Raw genomic sequence first — 23,228 nt, 5'->3', positions numbered from 1 at the left:
GCATCCCTGTGTGTATCTGTTGGGGATAGATCTGTGGGAGAAATCACTGGGTCACAAGCTATGAATATCTTCAATGTTAGCAGATCATGCCAAATGGCTTTACTGAGACACTGTGCCAATTTCCACACCCCTGGCACTATATGAAAGCACTGTGTTCACAAGCTCACCAAAATTTGGTATCCTCTGTCCATTCTAGTATCAACATGTTTTAGCTTTAACTTTAATTCCTTGATGACTCTTGAAGGGGAGCACCTTCTCAGATACTTATTGTCATATGAATAACTTGTTCATATTTTCTTTATAAGTTGCGTTTGTTAAAAATAAAAAAAAAAGTTATGGTTACTGATATGCTGGCATAGCCTTTTCAATTTTTACTTTGAAACTTCCTATGTTCTTATATGTTCCATAATTTTGGTAAGGAATAGATAGTGTGATTTTCTTACTTTTGATCCAGTCTGACAATCTCAGCCTTAAACTGAAAGAGCGAGTCACTTTACATTTGGTGAAATTACCATTGCCCTTGGTTTATATCTACCATTTCACTGTTTTCAATGTGACCCACCTGTTTTATGCTCCTTCTTCTTCTTTTGTTTTTTTTTACAGGATAATCAGATATTTTAATCATTTGATTTTCCCTCCAATAACGTGATAGTTATACATTATTTTATTGTCATTTTAATGGTTACCTAGAATTCAAAATACACAATTTTCACTTATTACAATCTAATACCAAATATTGCTTTTCTCACTTTCCCAATAATTCTAGAACTTTAGAACACTTTATTTCTGTTTACTCCCCTCTGCTTTTGAGTTATAATTGGCTGGCCTTTTAATTTTGCATATATATATAAAACCACACAAGACAATATTAATTTTATCTTTGCAATGTTCGTTTATTTTTACTCATATATTTACCTTTTCCACTTATCTGTCAAGTTTGCATTAATTTACCCAGTTTCCACTGTGTTTTGTGTTTCCATTTGTCATTTCTTACTATCTGGAGACCTCCTTTCAGTATTTTTTTTTTTTAATGAAGCATTGCAAGTGATGATTTCTCTTTTTTTGTCATATGGCGTCTTTATTTTATATTCATTTTTGAAGGATATTTTTACTGGTTATAGAATTTAAGTTGGCAGGTTTTTATTTTTCTCACTTTAAAGATGTCATTCCATGCCTTTCTGGCTGGCTTCTACCATATCTTTCAAACCTGTCATTCTCACTGTTGTCTCTTTAAAGGTAATATTTCTTTAATTCCTTTAAGATTTTCCTTGCTGTTAGCGTCCCTATAATAAAAAGCCTAGACTTGTTTTGTTTCATTATTATTTTATTTATTCCTTCTCAGGGTTCACAAACCTTTTTGGATCTACGGTGCTAAATTTTCAGCAATTTTGAAATATTCTCAGTCACAATTTCTTAAAATATTGCTTCTTAAAACATGACAGAGTTGTTTTCTGTCTGGCACACCAATTAAAACTTTGCTAGACTTTTCCCCTCCCAGATATTTCTTATGACATTTTCATATTTTTTATTCTTTTTATCTCTATGTGCTTCAGTCTGTGTACCTTCTACTGAGTAATCTTCCTGTTTGTTTGTCCTGTCTTCTGCTGTATCTAATTCTGCTATTAACTCATCCTTGATTTTGGATATTTATCTTTCAGTTCTAAGGTTTCTATTTGATGGGTGAATTTACCATCTGTCCATCTATTATGCTCATCTATTCATTTGTTTTCTTGAACGTATTAATTACTGGCATTTTAAAGTCCTTGCCTGCTGTTCCGATTTGCTAATGCTGCTGTTATGCAAAATACCAGAAATGGATATGCTTCTATAAGGGGGATTTATTAAGTTACAAATGTAGAGTTCTGAGGCTATAAAAGTGTCCAAACTAAGGCATTAACAAGAGGACACCTTCACTGAATAATGGCTGACGGTGTCTGGAACACCTCTGTCAGCTGGGAAGGCACGTGGCTGGGTTCTGCCGGTCTTTTGCTCCCGGGTTGCCTTTCAAAATGGCTTTCTCCAAAATGTCTCTGGGTCTCTCTGAGCTTCTTCAGGTCCTGTGCATCTAAGCATCCAGGTCCTCTCTTAGCTTCTCCAGAGCAAACTCTGGACTAGCATCTCCATATGTCTCTAAGCATCTCCAGGTGTCAGTGTCAGCTCTTAACTTCTCTCCAAAATGTCTCTCTCAGCTGCTCTGAGGCCCTTCAGTTTGTGAGCTCTTTTATAGGACTCCAGTGATTAAATCAAGACCCACCCTGAATGGATAGGGTCCACATCTCCATGGAAATAATGTAATCAGATGTCTAGCCCATGGTTGATGGAGTCACATCTCCATGGAAACACTCAATCAGAAGGTCTCACCCTAATCAGAAGGGTTATTAAATCTCCCCCAACAAGATTGCATTAAAAATGTGGCTTTTTCTGTGGGACGTAATGTATACAAACTGGAACACCTGTTGATGCCAACGCTGACATCACCTGTGAGCTTCTTTCCATTGTCTGTTTTTCTTTGTTTTGTGTCGGATGACCCTATCTCCTCACAAGTCTGGTAGCATTTTATTGGATGTCAGACATTATGCAGGCAAAATTGTGTGGGGTATGTACGATACATAGAGCTACAAAGCATTTGCCTTTTCTCTGCTATGCAAATGAATTGGGATTGTTTACCTTAATCTAAACCAGAGGTCACAAACAGCAGCCCACAGGCAAAATCTGGCCTGCTGTCTCTTGCTGTGTGATATGAGCTAAGATTTTACACTTTAAATGGTTGGAAAAAACAGTCAAAGGAAATCATGAAATGAAAACTCTATAAATTTGAATTTCCGTGTCCATAATATAAAGCTTTTTGGGGAGCATAGTTGCATTTTCTTGTTTATTTGTTGTCTGGGGAATGTCCATGCCACCGAGCAGAGTTGCCTAGTTGTGAGAGACCCTGTGGCCAGCAAAGCCAGGATTATTCAATAGCTGGCCTGTGGCAGTTTAAAAAAATAAAGTTTACCAACCCTGATCCAAATGGAAATTAGGCTAGGTTGAGGCTAAGTTGTAGTTCTGGAAAGTTTCAGCTGCCTTCTTGTTACCTGCTTCTCAAGGTGTAGCCGCTGGCACACTGCACTGGGAGCTGCCCGTTCACCGGTGTGTCTGCCCCTCGTGAAGCCTGGACTCGGATTTTGTCTCTCAACACGGTGAGACTTCTGGAAACCCCGTGGTGCTCTCCAGTGACTGTCTAAGTCAGAAGATGTCCCGAGGGGAGAGGCAGCGTCTCGGGGGACCCCTCGTGACTCCGTTCTGTCGATAGCCCTAAGACGCTGCCAGGAGTTTTGTTGATTTTCTGTCTAGGCAAAGCCCAAATCCTCAATCTTTTTCCTGGTGTCCAGAATTGAAAAATAGCCCCAGGGGAAAAACTAACTTTGGAGGCCCTCCAGTTCCTGCTGCTTCAGCAATTCTCTGTTCCTTTAAACCAACTACTTTCTTTCTCTAACTGTCCTCAGTGAGAAAGCGGGTCCACCAGAATTGTTCCATCCTACCATGAAATGGAAAGTCCCCTGAAAATGTTAGTTTTACTTTTCCCTTTTAGAACTACAATCCACCTGGAATTTATTGTTGTTTTTAGTGGCCAACAGGGGGAAATTCCCATGTGGATATCCATCGGAAGGCATTTCCTGTATCCCGCAGCGCCACACTGTCACAAATCAAGTGTCCACAAAGGTGTGGGTCTGTTTCTGGACTCTGTTCTGCTGCATTGCCCTATTTGAGTATCTTTGCTCCAATATCAAACTTTTTTAACTCCCATTTACAATAAATATTAATATGAGGGATATTAGGTTCTTCCACTTGTTTTCCATTTCTTCAATAGGCCTTGGCTATTTTGGGGTCTTTACATTTCGATATTGTTCCAGTTTGCTAATGCTGCCATTAGGCAAAATACCAGAAATGGATTGGCTTTTATAAAGGGGGATTATTTGGTTACAAAGTTACAGTCTTAAGGCCAAAAAGTGTCCAAGGTAAGGCATCAACAATCAGGTACCTTCACTGGAGGATGGCCAATGGTGTCCAGAAAACCTCTGTTAGCTGGGAAGGCATGTGGCTGGCGTCCTCTTGCTCCCAGGTGGTGTTTCAAAATGGCATTCTCCAAAATGTTGCTTTTGGGGCGTCTTGTCCTCTTAGTTGCAGCTGCTCTTCAAAATGTCACTCTCAGTTGCTCTCAGTTCCTTCTGTTTGTCAGCTCATTTATGTGGCTCCAGTGATTTAATTCAGACCCCACCTGAATGTGTGGGGCAACACCTCCATGGAAATTATCCAATCAAAGTCATCACCTACAGTTGGGTGGGCCACATCTCCATGGAAACAACCTATTCCAAAAGTTCCAACCTAATCAACATGAATACATTGGCCCCCACAAGATTGCATCAAAGATAATGGCATTTTGGGGGCCATAATACATCTAAACCAGCACGTTTACCAAAACAAACCCTGCTGTTATTTCCATTGGTATTGCATTGCCTCCAAAGATCATTTTGGGGGAGATTGGCAGCTTTACAATATTGAATTTTCCAATTCATGCACATCACATGTCCCTCGATTTAATTAGGTCTTCTTTAATTTTCTCGGCTTAGGTTTTCTAGCTTTCATAACTGTTCTCAGTGGCAGTTTTGATCTAAATTAACTCGTCCACCACTTGCAGAAGAACTCATGAATGGGTTATGTTAATTTACAAAAAGAGTCTAATTCTACAGGCCTTGCTATTTTTTAAATGTTTTCATTCATTACTATAACACACATTGATTTATGAATATCTACTTTATTGCTTCCAATTGCTGCATAGTAATCTAGTAATATCTTCAGTATATAAAGAGATTTACAAAATAATGAAACTAAAAGCCAAAAGAAAAAAAAGGCAAAGGATATAAAATCCCCAGGAAAAGACATGCAATTGGTCAATATGTGCATGAAGAGACACTTAACTTCACTAATAATCAAATAAATGCCACTAAAAGCCACCATAACTACCACTGTTCCCATCAGACTGACAAAAGCTAAAATCCAAGTTCAGTGTGGGTGTGAGGGAATAGTCACTCTTGACTTGGTTGGACCAATCCCGCACGGCATTTATCGGCTCACGGTTTGGAGGCTGGGGGTCCCACATCAAGGCATCGGCAAGGCTGTGCTTTCTCGCCAGAGTCTGCAGCTTTCTGGAACTGGCTCGCCGCCGTCTGTGGGGGGTCCTTGGCTTTCCTCTCTGCCCCCTCACGTGGCCAACTCTGTCCCCTGTGTCTGCTCTTCCAGTTTCCTCTGACTTCCAGCTCTGGCTCCTCCCGCAGCTTTCCCCAAGTGACCGCATCTGAATATCTTCTGCTTAAAAGGCCACCAGTAATATAAGGCTCAACCTGACCCTGTTGGGCCACAACTTAACTAAAAATACCATCTTCAAAAAGATCTTCTTACGATGGGTTCACACACCCACAGGGATGCAGATGGAGATTAAGAACTTGTCTTTTGACTGGGTCATGATTCATTCTGTCACAGCTTTCACTTTGTTAGGAGTTAAAAGTCAATTGGCCAACATCTACCAAAATGGAAAATGTTTGCCCTTTAACATGTTAGACTTTCTTCTTGATGATTATCAAGCAAGAACACCATCACCAAGTCACAAACAAGCATGTGTGACAATAATCATGTTGGCGTTGAGTGTACTGGAAACAAATAATTCACACAACTCAAAAGTCCAGTAACACAAGACTAAAAACCCATGGTCATCTGCGCAAGTGAAATATTTAGTAGCCATTAGAAAATAATCTAAAAATCTGAGATACACAGATACGTAAATTATGTAGAGAAGTTAGAGAATTTCACTTAACATCATGAGTTTTAATAATTAGCACTTGCTGGTGCTTTAGGTGGGGCTCTGGCCTCAGATTGCCTGAGTCCAAAGTCCAGCTCTGCCCAACTTCAGGCACATTTCTAACTTCTCTCTTTCTCATGAGCCACTCCATATAAAACACTTGGATACAGCCTGGCATAGAAGAAATGATGAAGAAATGCCAAACATGATTCTATAAATGCACACACACAATAATAACCCATGCACACAGAGGAGGGTTTCTCACCTGAGAGGACAGATGCTTTTTTAATAGTGGTTGTCCCTGACTTTGACTTCTAAATCATTCCATTCTCACTTGAAATTTTTAAAATCGGAAAATAAATGAAATAGTTGAGAAATTTTGAAAATTTCAAAATAAGCATTTGTTATTTCAGGCATTTTGTATTATTAGGAAACAATACAGATAAAAATGGGATTGTGTTTGAGAGAACATGTCTGGACCTCTTTCCAGGTACTGGACATCCAACCCAGAAGCCACAGCGCCAACCTGGAAGGTAAAGCATCACCTTGGAGAGGTAGCCCATGGGAAGTAAAAGAAAAGTGGTTTCTTTCAGCCATTCATCACCCCAAAATGCAGCAGGCAATGACCCCTACCATTTGGAAACTGGATAAATAACAATGCACTTGACATTAGAATTAGCAAATTTTATTCTAAACTCTGGGTAACTTCTTTTAGCAACAATTTAAAGCTTTCAGCTGCCCAGGAGGAAAATTGGAAGCGCTTCTTTTTTAAATAGCTCACATGATAAACTACCTGTGGCTAATTTAAAAGAGAATAAAGAACCAAGTGAGGTTGATTTGGACTGCTTCCTCAGAACTCTCTCTAACTTCATGGGATACAGGCTTAATGGTTAAATGTCTCAGGCAATTAATACTCATTTGAACCCTCGGATTCATAACCACTCACCGGGTGTCACACCCTGTATGGAGCATAAAGAGAGGTAGAAGGAGAACATTCAGCAAGAAGATAAATCCTGCTGTGCTGGTTGGATTTCCAGCAAAAAAAGAGGTGCTTCCCTCCACAGGCTTTCACTGAAGAGAGTTTAAGGAAGGACAATGTAGAGGCGTGGACAGGGCTCAGGGGACCACGCAGGAGGGTGACCGCTCAGGGCTCCAGCTGGAGAGAGAGGCCTCTGCACCCGTGGGACTGAGGGAGGGGGGCAGGTCTGATCTTGCTGGGGCGGCAGGAGTGGGGCCAAGGCAGGGAGGGAGCCAGAGGGGAGGAGGGAAAGGGGTGAGCCCCTCCTCCTGTCACCTCCCACTTCCCTCCTCCACTGGCTGAACCAACTGGACTGAAGGGCATGGAACCCCACGCTGCCATCCCTGAAGGGCAGCCTCCGGACACAGGGCAGGGCAGGGCTGGGGTGCATCAGAGGGAGATGACTTTGCACAGCTGTCTATACCTAAATGACCACGTGCCTGAAAGGATGACAAAGAGTGCCGGCCTTGCCCCACTCGAGGCTGATTCCAAACCATGGCAGAGGTCTTCTAATTCATCAGGCATCGTTAAATAACAGCTCACATTTATAGAGCAATTACTATATGCCAGGCAGTTTTCATGGATTAATCTATCTGATCTCTACAGCCAGCGTGTGTGGCAAGTAGTATTAAAATCCACCAGGAAATGGGGCAAGGAGACCCCGACCTGCTAGAAGCTCCCCCTCCCCCAATTCAATTGTTTCCATTCTCCAGACCTTCTCTCCCAGCAGTAAAGGGGACTTAGACTGAAAACCAGACCATGTCACTTCTCTGGTTGAAGCTTTCAGTAGCTTCTCAATGCCTTCATAATTCAGCCTCATCCTAGGAGGCAGCCTCTGGCTGGCCCCTCTCCAGCCTGTTCTGGGCCACCCCTCGCCCCCACTCACGTGTCCTCCTCACCTGACCTCCTGTTTGTCCCTGGAGCCTCCAAGTTCTTTCCCATCCTGTGCTTGCTGATGTCTCTACCAGCAGAAATCTCCAGCTCTCGGCCTGGTGAGATCTTCCTCCTTCAGGGTTCAGCTCCCATATGGGCTCCAAGCTTCCCTGATCTCCCTACAAAGGCAGCCTCCCCCACCGTGGTCCCCTGCAGAGCCTGCTGTGCAGTTCCTCCTTGCGCTCACTGCACGTGTCCCTGCCTTTTTCTCAGGTTTCTGCCCCATAAAACGTAGGCTCTGTGAAGGCAGAGGCCATTTCTGCCATATTTGCGTTGCATTCTGGTGCAGCCCTTTTGCAGAGCTAGGACCCGGTAAATATTTGAAAAGCGAATGGAGCTGATTGCCCTGCCCGCCGTCACCAGCCAGCAGGGAGGGCGCGCACGTTTGGCTCCAGAGTCCACGCCCTGAGGCTGCTGCTTTGTCACCCAATTCAAAGCACCACCCACACAGAAGAAACACAATCTCGTCTGCACCATCTGAGTCGAGGCAGCCTTGCTGGAAGGGACCTGCAGTGAGTTTCGTGGCAGAGGTTGACTCGAGGGAGACGCTTTCCCCAGAAGGGCCTTCCCCGGCGCACGCACGGGTCTGGAATAAAAGGCCTTGGCCTCCATGGCTTTACTTACTCTCTAAAGGCCTTAAAAGTCTCAAGTTCCACAACTTTGGATATGGGTCTCTATAAGAAGCTTTTGTTTTTTATTTTGTTCTTTTATTCACAGCTGTTGATGGTTCCCCAAAAGCTTTTATGTACGTGAAACCCAGATCTTTACAATGTCTAAAAATGCACCCGTCCTCCAGCTGCAGGGCCGTGTGCATTGTGCTTGATGAGTTTGCAGAGGCCCCGTTGACTTCCTTTTCAGAATGGCCTTCCCTTTCCTGGGTCCCGCCAGGTCACGTGCTGCAGCACCTGAGGCAGGCCCATCTTGCTCAGGTGGGAAAAGCAAATCAGTCTTAAGTCAGTGTTTGCTAGCGGTGGTTTCAGATGGGGTTCCGCGGAAACAGACCCTGGGATGGAGGAGGTCTGTTGGAGGTCCACTGGAGAGACCCACATCAGGCTGGGGCACGGGAGAAGGTGACTTGTTATGTGGTTGCAAACGAGATTTGGGGGAGCTCTGGAGATGAGAAATTCTTCAGAGTGTGCTGATTTGCAGCGCATGCCTACTGGAGGTTATACTCGGACGGTGCAGTCCCCTGTGGCTGAGGGACGATTCCAATGAGGGACAAGCTGTGGGGCATCACCACTGACAGCCCGAGCAGTTGAGGTATGGACGGGTCACCCCTGAAAAAGGCACAGCAGGGGGAACCCACCGTTCTAGCCATGACAATCCACCAACCACATGCTTCTTGTAGTAAAGCTTGCACCTTCTAGAAACAGCTCCTCTGGGATTCTCGATGCCCACCCCCACCCCCACGGGGACAATTATAAGAGAAAGGTGCTGGAAGACTCCAACCAAATACAGTGCTCCTTTCTCAGTAGAAGGGGGCGGAGATGAATGGTGCATCCTTTGCTTTGGAGGGAATGTTCCAGCATGCCCCAGACTACTAAGCCCCCCAAAGCTCAGCGATGTAGCAGAACTCTGAAACTTCATGGGGTTGATCTCACACCATCTGGAGCACTTGGGACCTACTAAGGCCTCTAATGAACTTGCCACTGTAAGTCTTTGAGGGTGGCACTAGTTTTTGCTATGCCCTCTGAGATGTAGTCTTGTTTCCACAGTTATTCTCCTTTTTAAGGGCAGTGGTAGTGGGAGAGTTGGGGGCTGCAGATTCAGAGGCCACTTGGCCTTACCAACAGGTCAAGGAACAAATGTGAGCGTTCTCCAACTACCCCATCTATTCATTCTGATTTTTAATTTTTTAATTCTGGGACAGGTAAACATCAGAGGAAGAATCTGTAACTGGGAGGACAGCACTCCTTGTATTTCCCAAAGTGCCCGAACTGCACCCAGGGGCCAGAGTGGGGATCTGGGCATGTGGGTGCCACCCTCAACCCAGACCTCGTGCCCAGCAACCCCTGAGGCAGGTGCAGGACCTAAAGGCTGGTTCAGGAGCCTGCTCCCACCCCAGGGCCACCCGAGGAGGTGGGCAGAGGGCTCTCTGGAGAACAATCACTGAATGTCTCCAACTGGGCTGCAGGAACCTCATCAACGGGATCCGGCCCCTCTTTCAGCCAGTGGGTTCCATGTCTCAGAATCTGTTCTGGTCCCAAAACTGGGAAGGGGGCTGGGACTTTTACTGGAGTGACTGCTCTCTGCCTCCTAGTCTTCCATCTCGGATTTATTTTTAATGTAAGTATCCCACAGCACTTGCTGGCAGGCAGTCCGTCTGTCTTGCCTGTTGGAAAACCTCACCCTTCAACATCTCCGCGGCTCCTTTGGGTCGGACAGTTGCTTTGATTGGCTGCCACCAGGGCCTCGTCTCCCCAGCACGCGCGTGTGCAAGTGTCCCGGCGACTCTTCAGGGTCGTCCAGCCCTGTGTCCTGAACACACTCCAGGATCCCACTTCTCTGAGCCTTCTGATTCCTTCTGCCGCCGTCTTCCCCTGCAGTTCCGGTGTTTACTTATGGCACACAGACACTTTCTCCAGGCCCGTGTGAGTGACCCTAGCGGTGTCACCCCAGGTACGCAACGGGGTGCTAAGTCCTGCAGCAGAAGAGCCCCCCACATCAATGAAAGCCCCCAAATCCAAGCTGATGCCCCCTCCTCGACTGTGTGCGCACGGCCCTCACCTGCTGCCCACTGATGAGGGCGTCCGACTCCTTCAGCAAATGACCCCTTCCCCCAAAGCAGGACAGTCGTGCCCACTCAGACTGACCTGACTTCTGATTTGATCAGCTTTATTGAAGTGTAATTTACATATTAAACATGCGTTCATTTTGAGCGTACTGTTCAATAAGTTTTGACAAACGTTTACATGCACGTGGCTACTGCCCTCATCAAGGGACAGAAGGCTCCTGCCCCCGGAAAGTTCTCCGAGGCCCCTTTGCAGGCAGGCTCACCCTCCGATCCTGGTCTCTGGCAACCTGAGCCACTTTCTGACTCTCCGTTTTTGTCTTTTTCAGATTTCTAGATGATATGTGATTTTTGTGTTTCTGACTTCTTTCACTCAGCAAAATTTTTGAAATGCACCCTGTTGTTATGTTAACAAGTAGTTGGTCTTTTTAATCGCAGAGTAGTATTCCATTGTGGGAGGATCTCGCAGTTAGTTTATCCAGTCACCTGCGATGAGCATTTGTGTTATTTCCAGGTTGTGGCAACCGGGAATAAAGCTGCTACAACTGTGTGCAGGTCTTTTGCCCGTGCATGTTTTCATTTCTCTTGGTAAATATCTAGGCGTACATTTGCTGGGTCATACAAGAAAGAGTTAAAAGCCAGACATAAAAAGACAAATAGTGTATGATCTCACTGAAATGAAATGACTAGAATAAGCTCATAGAGTCAGAATCTAGAATATAGTTTAGCAGGGGATGGAGCAGGGATAGGGAGCAGGAAGTTAAGGCTTAAAACGGACAGGGATCCTATTCAGGATGATGAGAACATTTTGGTAATGGGTGGGGGTGATGGTAGCACAGCCCTCTGAACACAAATAGCAGCACCAAAATACACATCTGAATATGATTCAAAGGGGAAATGTCAGATTGTATGTATGGTAACAGAATAAAATTAAAAAACAAATCCATGGCACTATACTGCACAGTGAACCCTAAGTTAAACCATGGACTTTAAATAATAGTACAATTCTAAAAATGTTCTATCATCAATCCAAACAAATGTTCCACACCGGTGCAGGACGTTGGTGGTTGAGTGGTGTATGGGAATCCTGTATTTCATCCTGTCAATCCACAACTTCTCTAACAAGGAAAAAGAAAAACAAAGCAGAACAAAAAGAGTGTGTGTTTCACTTTATAAGAAACTGCATTTTTCATCTACATGTGTTCAAACCCCATGATACACTGATTACTTTTTTTTTTAATTCAGTTTTATTGAAATATATTCATAAACCATACAGTCATCCATTGTATACAATCAACTGTTCACAGTATGATCATATAGTTATGCGTTCATCACCACAATCTATTTCTGAACATTTTCCTTACATCAGAAAGAATCAGAATAAGAATAAAAAATAAAAGTGAAAAGAGAATACCCAAACCATCCCCCCATCCCACCCTATTTGTCATTTAGTTTTTACTCCCATTTTTCTACTGATTTTTTTTCAATTTTTTAACTTTGTTTATCAAAAAATTAAAAACAAACAGGCAAACAACAACCAAAAAAACCCCACAACATTTCAAACAAAGCAATGGATTAAGGAAAACAAATAACCTAAAATAACTACTTTGCTTCCAATATGTTCCTACCATACCCCAAGAAAATTAATAAACCATGTCCAGAGGAGTAAGAAAAACAAATAATCTAAAATAACTACATTGCTTCCAACATGTTCCTACCATACCCCAAGAAAATTAACAACCCCTAAGAAAACAATGGAATAAGAGAAAAAAAAAACCTAAAATAACTCTATTGCTTCCAACATGATCTTACTATATCCAAGAAAGTTTACAAACCATAATCATTCCTGAGCATTCCCATAACCTTGAGATTACCCTCCATAGTTTATCTGTTCTTATTAGATTATCATTCCCCCTCCACTAATTGGTATCTCTAGGTCCCCTACATTCTACAGTATAAAACATTGTACATTTTTCACAGAATTCACATTAGTGCTAGCATACAATATCTCTCTTTTTGTGCCTGGCTTATTTTGCTCAGCATTATGTCTTTTTTTTTTTTTTTTTTTTTTTAATCTTCATTTTATTGAGATATATTCATATACCACGCAGTCATACAAAACAAATCGTACTTTCGATTGTTCACAGTACCATTACATAGTTGTACATTCATCACCCAAATCAATCCCTGACACCTTCATTAGCACACACACAAGAATAACAAGAATAATAATTAGAGTGAAAAAGAGCAATTGAAGTAAAAAAGAACACTGGGTACCTTTGTCTGTTTGTATCCTTCCCCTATTTTTCTACTCATCCATCCATAAACTAGACGAAGTGGAGTGTGGTCCTTATGGCTTTCCCAATCCCCTTGTCACCCCTCATAAGCTACATTTTTATACAACTGTCTTCGAGATTCATGGGTTCTAGGTTGTAGTTTGATAGTTTCAGGTATCCACCACCAGCTACCCCAATTCTTTAGAACCTAAAAAGGGTTGTCTAAAGTGTTCATAAGAGTGCCCACCAGAGTGACCTCTCGGCTCCTTTTGGATTCTCTCTGCCACTGAAGCTTATTTCATTTCCTTTCACATCCCTCTTTTGGTCAAGAAGATGTTCTCCGTCCCACGATGCCAGGTCTACATTCCTCCCCGGGAGTCATATTCCACGTTGCCAGGGAGATTCACTCCCCTGGGTGTCTGATCCCACGTAGGGGGGAGGGCAGTGATTTCACCTTTCAAGTTGGCTTAGCTAGAGAGACAGGGCCACATCTGAGCAACAAAGAGGCATTCGGGAGGAGGCTCTTAGGCACAACCATAGGGAGGCCTAGCCTCTCCTTTGCAGCAACCGTCTTCCCAAGGGTAAAACCTGTGGTAGAGGGCTCAACCCATCAAACCACCAGTCCCCTATGTCTGTGGTCATGTTAGCAACCATGGAGGTGGGGTAGGCGAATACCCCTGCATTCTCCACAGGCTCCTCAAGGGGGCACTACATCTTTTTTTTTTTCCTTGTTTTTTTTTTTTTTTTTTTTAACTTTCCCTTCTTTTTTAAATCAACTGTATGAAGAAAAAGTTAAAAAGAAAACAAACATACAATAAAAGAACATTTCAAAGAGACCATAACAAGGGAGTAAGAAAAAGACAACTAACCTAAGATAACTGCTTAACTTCCAACATGTTACTACTTTACTCCAAGAAAGTTACCTAATATAGCAACATTTCTGTGAACTTGCTCCTACTATATCCATCAGAAATTAACAGACCATAGTCATTCCTGGGCATCCCCAGAACGTTAAATAGCTTATCTGTTCTTCTTGGATTATTGTTCCCCCTTCCTTAATTGCTCTCTATTGCTAGTTCCCCTACATTCTACATTATAAGCCATTTGTTTTACATTTTTCAAAGTTCACATTAGTGGTAGCATATAATATTTCTCTTTTTGTGCCTGACTTATTTCACTTAGCATTATGTCTTCAAGGTTCATCCATGTTGTCATATGTTTCACGAGATCGTTCCTTCTTACTGCCGCGTAGTATTCCATCGTGTGTATATACCACATTTTATTTATCCACTCATCTGTTGAAGGACATTTGGGTTGTTTCCATCTTTTGGCAATTGTGAATAATGCTGCTATGAACATTGGCGTGCAGATATCTGTTCGTGTCACTGCTTTCCGATCTTCCGGGTATATACCGAGAAGTGCAATCGCTGGATCGAATGGTAACTCTATATCTAGTTTTCTAAGGAACTGCCAGACTGACTTCCAGAGTGGCTGAACCATTATACAGTCCCACCAACAGTGAATAAGAGTTCCAATTTCTCCACATCCCCTCCAGCATTTGTAGTTTCCTGTTTGTTTAATGGCAGCCATTCTAACTGGTGTTAGATGGTATCTCATTGTGGTCTTAATTTGCATCTCTCTAATAGCTAGTGAAGCTGAACATTTTTTCATGTGTTTCTTGGCCATTTGTATTTCCTCTTCAGAGAACTGTCTTTTCATATCTTTTGCCCATTTTATAATTGAGCTGTCTGTACTATTGTCATTGAGTTGTAGGATTTCTTTATATATGCAAGATATCAGTCTTTTGTCAGATACATGGTTTCCAAAAATTTTTTCCCATTCAGTTGGCTGCCTCTTTACCTTTTTGAGAAATTCCTTTGAGGTGCAGAAACTTCTAAGCTTGAGGAGTTCCCATTTATCTATTTTCTCTTTTGTTGCTTGTGCTTTGGGTGTAAAGTCTAGGAAGTGGCCGCCTAATACAAGGTCTTGAAGATGTTTTCCTACATTATCTTCTAGGAGTTTTATGGTACTTTCTTTTATATTGAGATCTTTGGTCCATTTTGAGTTAATTTTTGTGTAGGGGGTGAGGTAGGGGTCCTCTTTCATTCTTTTGGATATGGATATCCAAATCTCCCAGCCCCATTTGTTGAAAAGACCATTATGACTCAGTTCAGTGACTTTGGGGGCCTTATCAAAGATCAGTCGGCCATAGATCTGAGGGTCTGTCTCCGAATTCTCAATTCGATTCCATTGATCTATATGTCTATCTTTGTGCCAGTACCATGCTGTTTTGGCAACTGTGGCTTATAATAAGCTTCAAAGTCAGGGAGTGTAAGTCCTCCCACTTCGTTTTTCTTTTTTAGAGTGTCTTTAGCAATTCGAGGCATCTTCCCTTTCCAAATAAATTTGATAACTAGCTTTTCCAAGTCTGCAAAGTAGGTTGTTGGAATTTTGATTGGGATGGCATTGAATCTGTAGATGAGTTTGGGTAGAATTGACGTCTTAATGACATTTAGTCTTCCTATCCATGAACATGGAATATTTTTCCATCTTTTAAGGTCCCCTTCTATTTCTTTTAGTAGAGTTATGTAGTTTTCTTTGTATAGGTCTTTTACATCTTTGGTTAAGTTTATTCCTAGGTACTTGATTTTTTTAGTTGCTATTGAAAATGGTATCTTTTTCTTGAGAGTCTCTTCAGTTTGTTCATTTCTAGCATATAGAAGCATTACTGACTTATGTGCATTAATCTTGTATCCCGCTACTTTGCTAAATTTGTTTATTAGCTCTAGTAGCTGTATCGTCGATTTCTCAGGGTTTTCTAGATATAAGATCATATCATCTGCAAACAATGACAGTTTTACGTCTTCTTTTCCAATTTGGATGCCTTTTATTTCTTTGTCTTGCCACATTGCCTTGGCTAGCACTTCCAGCACAATGTTGAATAACAGTGGTGACAGCGGGCATCCTTGTCTTGTTCCTGATCTTAGAGGGAAGGCTTTCAGTCTCTCACCATTGAGTACTATGCTGGCTGTGGGTTTTTCATATATGCTCTTTATCATGTTGAGGAAGTTTCCTTCAATTCCTACCTTTTGAAGTGTTTTTATCAAAAAGGGATGTTGGATTTTGTCAAATGCTTTTTCAGCATCTATTGAGATGATCAATTGATTTTTCCCTTTTGACTTGTTAATGTGTTGTAATACATTGATTGATTTTCTTATGTTGAACCATCCTTGCATGCCTGGAATAAACCCCACTTGGTCATGGTGTATGATTTTTTTAAGGTGTCTTTGGATTCGATTTGCAAGTATTTTGTTGAGGATTTTTGCATCTATATTCATTAGGGAGATTGGCTGGTAGTTTTCCTTTTTTGTAGCAACTTTGCCTGGTTTTCGTATTAGATTGATGTTAGCTTCATAAAATGAGTTAGGTAGTGTTCCATTTTCTTCAATGTTTTGAAAGAGTTTGAGTAAGATTGGTGTCAGTTCTTTCTGGAAAGTTTGGTAGAATTCCCCTGTGAAGCCATCTGGCCCTGGGCATTTATTTGTGGGAAGATTTTTGATGACTGATTGGATCTCTTTGCTTGTGATGGGTTGGTTGAGGTCTTCTATTTCTTCTCTGGTCAGTCTAGGTTGTTCATATGTTTCCAGGAAATTGTCCATTTCCTCTACATTATCCAGTTTCTTGCCATACAGTTGTTCATAGTATCCTCTTATAATTTTTTTAATTTCTTCAGGATCTGCAGTTATGTCACCTTTTTCATTCATTATTTTGTTTATATGGGTCTTCTGTCTTTTTGATTTTGTCAGTCTAGCTAGGGGCTTGTCAATCTTGTTGATCTTCTCAAAGAACCAACTTTTGGTGATATTTATCCTCGCTATTCTTTTTTTGTTCTCTTTGTCATTTATTTCTGCTTTAATCCTTGTTATTTCTTTTCTTGTACTTGGTTTAGGATTGGTTTGCTGTTCATTTTCTAGCTTCTTCAGTTGATCCATTAGTTCTTTGATTTTTGCTCTTTCTTCCTTTTTAATATATGCGTTTAGTGCTATAAATTTCCCCCTTAGCACTGCTTTTGCTGCATCCCATAGGTTTTGGTATGTTGTGTTCTCATTTTCATTCGTCTCTATATATTTAGCAATTTCTCTTGCTATTTCTTCTTTAACCCACTGATTGTTTAGGAGTGTGTTGTTTAACCTCCAGGTATTTGTGAATTTTCTAAGTCTCTGATGGTTATTGACTTCTAATTGTATTCCATTGTGGTCAGAGAATGTGCTTTGAATCATTTCAATCTTTTTAAATTTATTGAGGCTTGTTTTATGTCCCAGCATATGATCTATTCTGGAGAAAGTTCCATGAGCACTAGAAAAGTATGTGTATCCTGGTGATTTGGGATGTAATGTCCTGTATATGTCTGTTAAATCTAATTCATTTATCAGATTGTTTAGGTTTTCAATTTCCTTATTGGTCTTCTGTCTGGTTGATCTATCTATAGGAGAGAGTGATGTGTTGAAGTCTCCCACAATTATTGTGGAAACATCAATTGCTTCCTTTAGTTTTGCCAGTGTTTCTCTCATGTATTTTTTGGCACCTTGGTTGGGTGCATAGACATTTATGATTGTTATTTCTTCTTGCTGAATTGCCCCTTTTATTAGTACGTAGTGGCCTTCTTTGTCTCTCAAAACATCCCTGCATTTGAAGTCTATTTTAGCTGAGATTAATATTGCTACACCTGCTTTCTTTTGGCTGTGGCTTGCATGAAATATTTTTTTCCATCCTTTCACTTTCAGTTTCTTTGTGTCCCTGTGTCTAAGATGAGTCTCTTGTATGCAACATATTGATGGTTCATTTTTTTTGATCCATTCTGCGAATCTATATCTTTTAATTGGGGAGTTTAATCCATTTACATTCAATGTTATAACCATGAAGGCATTTCGTGAATCAGCCATCTTATCCTTTGGTTTATGTTTGTCATATTTTTCCCTTCTGTCTATTAATATCCTTTATTGTACCCATACCGAATCTCTTTAGTACTGAACCTTTCTCCAAGTCTCTCTGTCCTTTCTTTGTTTCTCTGTCTGTAGGGCTCCCTTTAGTATCTCCAGTAGGGCAGGTCTCTTGTTAGCAAATTCTCTCAGCATTTGTTTGTCTGTGAAAAATTTAAGCTCTCCCTCAAATTTGAAGGAGAGCTTTGCTGGATAAAGTATTCTTGGCTGGAAATTTTTCTCACTCAGAATTTTAAATATATCATGCCACTGCCTTCTTGCCTCCATGGTGGCTGCTGAGTAGTCACTACTTAGTCTTATGCTGTTTCCTTTGTATGTGGTGAATTGCTTTTCTCTTGCTGCTTTCAGAACTTGCTCCTTCTCTTCTGTGTTTGATAGTGTGATCAGTATATGTCTCGGAGTGGGTTTATTTGGATTTATTCTATTTGGAGTTCGCTGAGCATTTATGATTTGTGTATTTATGTTGTTTAGAAGATTTGGGAAGTTTTCCCCAACAATTTCTTTGAATACTCTTCCTAGATCTTTACCCTTTTCTTCCCCTTCTGGGACACCAATGAGTCTTATATTTGGACGTTTCATACTATCTATCATATCCCTGAGGTCCATTTCGATTTTTTCAATTTTTTCCCCATTCTTTCTTTTATGCTTTCATTTTCCATTCTGTCATCTTCGAGGTCACTGATTCGTTGTTCAACTTCCTCTAGTCTTGTACTATGAGTGTCCAGAATCTTTTTAATTTGGTCAACAGTTTCTTTAATTTCCATAAGATCATCCATTTTTTTATTTAGTCTTGCAATGTCTTCTTTATGCTCTTCTAGGGTCTTCTTGATTTCCTTTATCTCCCGTACTATGGTCTCATTGTTCATCTTTAGTTCTTTGAGTAGTTGCTCTAGTGCTGTGTCTCTTCTGGTCTTTTGATTTGGGTGCTTGGGCTTGGGTTATCCATATCGTCTGGTTTTTTCATATGCTTTGTAATTTTCTGTTCTTTTTGGCCTCGTGGCATTTGCTGAACTTGATAGGGTTCTTTTAGGATTTGTAGACCAATTGAAGTCCTTATCTCTAATTTATCAGATCTACAGCTTCGTGGAGTACACTTTCTCTAACTAACCAGCAGGTGGTGTCCACGAGCCACCTGTTCTCCAGAAGCCAGTTCTCCCCTGCTTAGCCTTTTTGGTGAGTGGGGGAGTGAGTCTTGTGGGGTCCAATTGGTGTACCAAGCTTGCGTGTGTAGTTGGTGTTGCCTGCCCTGTATATGGGGCGTGTTTCTGGGCAGTCAGGGAGGGGGGGGTGGCTCTAACAATCAAATCTCCCTGGTGATCCTAGAGTTTTAAAGCTGCTGCAGTAGTCTAATCCTTCAGTTCAGTCCTGCCACAGTTTGTCTCTGCCACTGACCCACATGTCCTTGGTATTGGCGTATGTCTCCTGAGACTTGCAAGTGGGCCCCTCTTCCAGGCCGTGCACCCCGGGTCCTCTGTTGAGGGATGACTGTGTTATGTCACAGGTGAGTGCCGTCCCCCCAGGGCAGTTCTGGGCTGCTGGGCTGTGTAGGGACGCTCCCAGTCTGCTGAAATGATGGCTGAATGGGGCTTTGTTAATTCCCACTGCTCTACCTTCCCAACTCTGGGACAATCAGCTGAGGTTGCAGGGAAGGCTAATGTCCACGCCCAGTTTTGTGGTGTGTGCCTGTTATTTGAAGCACTTCCGTCACACTGGGTTGCCTGTGGAAGTTCTGGTCTATGGGGCTGGCGATGGGCAGGAGTGTTTCCTGTCCACCAGGATGATGGCTGTGAGCGGACACCCCCCTTTTCTTGGGAAGTTGTGGTGTTTAGTGAATTTTCTCAGCCACTGGATTATTGTGTTTTGTCTCAGAGCTCTCCTAGTTCTGCTCTTGACTTGACCTGCCCAAATAGCAAGTCTTTGAAGCTTTCTGTATTGGGCTTCTTAGAGTAATTGTTTTAGAAAAAGAAAAAAGGATTTAAAAAAAACAAAACAAAACAAAACAAACAAACAAACAAAAAAAAAACGGTCCCTCCTCAGAGATCTAATGGGTTATTGAAATGCTAAGAGACAAAGCAACCAGGGCCATTAAGGAAAGGTCCACAGGGCAGAGAGATCAGCTTTTCTTCAGGATTTGCATATGCGCCTCAGGGCCCTTCCCCTTTCTATGTTCACCAGAACTCCAAAAATCCTCCGCTTTTATTTTGGAGTTTTTCGTGTTATTTTTTTTCTATGCCTGTCTCCTCTCTGCTGGGCTGGCTGCTCTCAGATTCTCTGGTGTCTGGTCTCAGTCTATCGATGGTTGGAGTTTGAATCAGTAGAATGAGTTTCCGATAAGGGCTGCCACTGCAGTTCTCCCTTCTCCTTCCCGGAGCTGACAGCCCCTCCTCCCCCGGGACTGAGCCTGGCAGGGAGGGGCGTGGGTCCCCTGTCCGCAAAAACTTACAGATTTCGCTGATCTCAGCAGTTCCACGTGTTCATGAGTGTTGTATGAAGTATGCCCAAAGTCAGATTGCTGTGTGGTGTCCAGTCCACGCAGTTCCTGGCTTTCTACCTACTTTCCTGGAGGAGTAACTAAAACATACAGCTCTCCAGTCTGCCATCTTGCCCCCTCAAGCTGATTACTTTTGTTTTAAATTGTCAAATATTTAAATTAATAAATAAGAAAAGCATCTTTTATACTGACATAGTTACAATTTCTGGCACTCTCCGTCCTTTGTTTTTTTAATCTGCATTTCTATCAGCATCAGTTTCTTTAGCCTGAAGAAAATCCTTTAAGAGTTTTTAATTGAAAATCTATAGTCAACAAATTTGCTAGTTCTTTTTCATCTGCAAGCATTTTTATTTCCCCTATTTAAAAACATATTTTATTGGATTTTGAAGAGATTTAACTTGAATTTTTTAAAGCACTTTGAGTATCTGGATTTTGCCTTCTTTTTTAAGCATTGGTTTTTCCTTTGGCAGGCAGTTAGTTTATTTCTAGATCAGTTTGATCCTACAGAAGTTCTTTTTAGCAGCTTTGCTGAGGCAGGTCTAGAGAAACCTCTTCTGAGGGCTGGTGTGGCCCTCCTCCCTTTATGCGTGCAATGTCGGGACTTAGTTTCAACAGAATGTTTCAGATGTTCAACAAAGCCTCTTCGTTCTGGCTCATCCAATGCTCGTCCAAGAGCTCCACTGCTTCTTTCCTTGCGTGAGCTCTGGCAGTTTCCCATTTCGTTTCCTGATGCTTGTCCTTTTCCTGATTCCCTGACATTTGGTGTCTGCCGGCCTCGCGCAGACTGATCCTATGCATGGTACAGCCGTGTCTTCACGCCTACACACGTTTCCAGAGCTCTTCTCTCCGTGAGCCCCTCCTCTCTGGCTTCTTTGAAAATTTTAGCCATCTGCAACTCCCTAAACGCCCGTTCCTGCCTCTTCAGGTCAGCCACACCCCTCTACTCGGACTGGATTCTCCCAACTGTCATAGTCTTCTGGAAGCTTCTTCCAGGCAGAAAACCAGGGCATTTGTAGGGCTCATCCCATCATCCCATTTGTTTTCTTTCTCCTGGGATTGAAGTCCTCTGCTGCCTATTGTGAAAGGACTGAAAAACCTCAAGGAGCACAAGCATGGTCTTGTAATGCTCCCATCTCATTTGTGGTCTCAGAATTAGCTTGAACTGTCTTCTAAAAAAATGAGATTGGGCCACAGCTTCAGGCCAGTGGGTGCAGCAGAATCTGAGTGTTTGACGTTGTCAGTCGCATCCACCCAGGGCCCTGATCTCAGTCCAGGAGACCAGCCAGGGTCACAAATTCAACCTTCTCTGAAGCCTGATACTCTTTCCGTGAGTCCTGAGCTTGTCCTTTGTTCTGTCTGCCCACCAGCTGCCATTGATTACTGGTTCCCTCGGTGCTGCTGGGGGGCTGTCTGCTTTCACATTTTGCCTTGACTTGGTGATTACTCACCCTGAGCTTCTCACTTTATTTCTCTGGTGAATCAAAGGTGCACTACAATACTGTGCAGTTTGATGGTCCTCACAGCTCTCTGGTTTTTATTTCCTTCTCAGTGGCCAGTGCAGACCTCCCACCTGTGTGTGGCTCTCATCACCAATGCTGAGCGCTGCACAGTTGCACCATCACATCGTTCCGGGAGCTGTGTGCACTCCATCACCACCAGTGATAGGATCTTCAGGGCCATTTCCTTGGAGGAAGCCCAACTCCAAAACCTTGTACTTTCTAGGACCACGTCCCGATTTCCTGGAAATAGACTGTAATTTGAAGAGTCGCCCGCTCAGGGTTTATTGGGGAGTGAGTGAGGGGCACAGAGGCCACGGGGGAGGGCCTGAGAACCCTGCCTGGTGGATCAGGTGGCAGGACTGGTCTTCCGATGATTTGAGGCCCCAGCCTGCGGGTAGCTGAGCTTGTACCTCGGCTTGCCAGGCCTGGGCCAGGGGACCTGATCACCCCCTGGGGAGGGTAGTAGGTACGGGCGTTAGTGCCCTCTGCAGCCCCCCCGAGCCTGAGGAGCGAGGTCAGGGCAGCTCCCTTTTCCTCACCCAAAATGTCACGGGCAGGGGAGGCTTGCCGGAGGAAACCGCCTTTCTCCCAACCGCCCTTTCCTCACTTCCTTATCTTGCCCACACACTCCCTTGTGCCAAGGCCACTCCTGCCACTGCCAGCACGCATGCACCGTGGCCGGAACAACTCCCGCCCGCTGCAACGGCTCCTGCGTCCTCTCAGAACCAATCCTAGCCCCTCTTCCTTCAGTATTGCCATTTAAGGCTACTTCACCTCTTCTCCAGCCCTACCCTTCTTACCAGCCTATATAACCTGTGATCACCCCTAAATAAAGCCTCTTTGGCGCATACTCCTACTGGATGAAGAGTGTCTTGTCCTTATCGCCGCCCTCCACACCTTGCACGCCTCCCGCCGAGGACCCGGCCAAGTCCTCCGCCTCCCCCTCGCCTCCGGGAAAGAGCCCCCGCCGCCGGTACCCTTTAAGCAGCCCCGAGAGCTGAGGGCTCAGCTACCGGCCGCCCCTCCCCCCAGAAGCAGTAAGCGCGACCGCACCAGCCCCCCGCTCTGGGTCCCCTGCCATCCTGGGCTCTTTCATCGGAACCCCTGATGGTGACCTGCTCGGGATCCCCTGACTCCGTGGGATTGGTGTTGGATGAGCTTGGCCTCCTAGGATTTGCTTTCCAGCAGCACCACAGTTTTTACTGGATGCATGAGGATCAGATGGGGGTTTACAGCTTCTCTGGTGAGGGGGGTGGGAAATTGAGCAGGGTGTGTGGTGCAGCAGGGCCCTTCACGGGGGCTGTCGTCCCATCATATGGCTGCAGGTAAAGCCCACACCTGGGGGTGTAAACAGGCCCCCTCCCATCATCAGTTTCCCTCCTGCCCCGTGCTGCCTATGTTGGAGCAGATCAGATGTAGGGACGGCCTTCCCCGAAGTCCC

Source organism: Choloepus didactylus, chromosome 15, assembly GCF_015220235.1.
Source record: "Choloepus didactylus isolate mChoDid1 chromosome 15, mChoDid1.pri, whole genome shotgun sequence".
Classification (NCBI taxonomy): domain Eukaryota; kingdom Metazoa; phylum Chordata; class Mammalia; order Pilosa; family Megalonychidae; genus Choloepus; species Choloepus didactylus.
The sequence above is the reverse complement of the archived record's forward strand: the minus strand, read 5'-3'. Positions refer to the sequence as shown.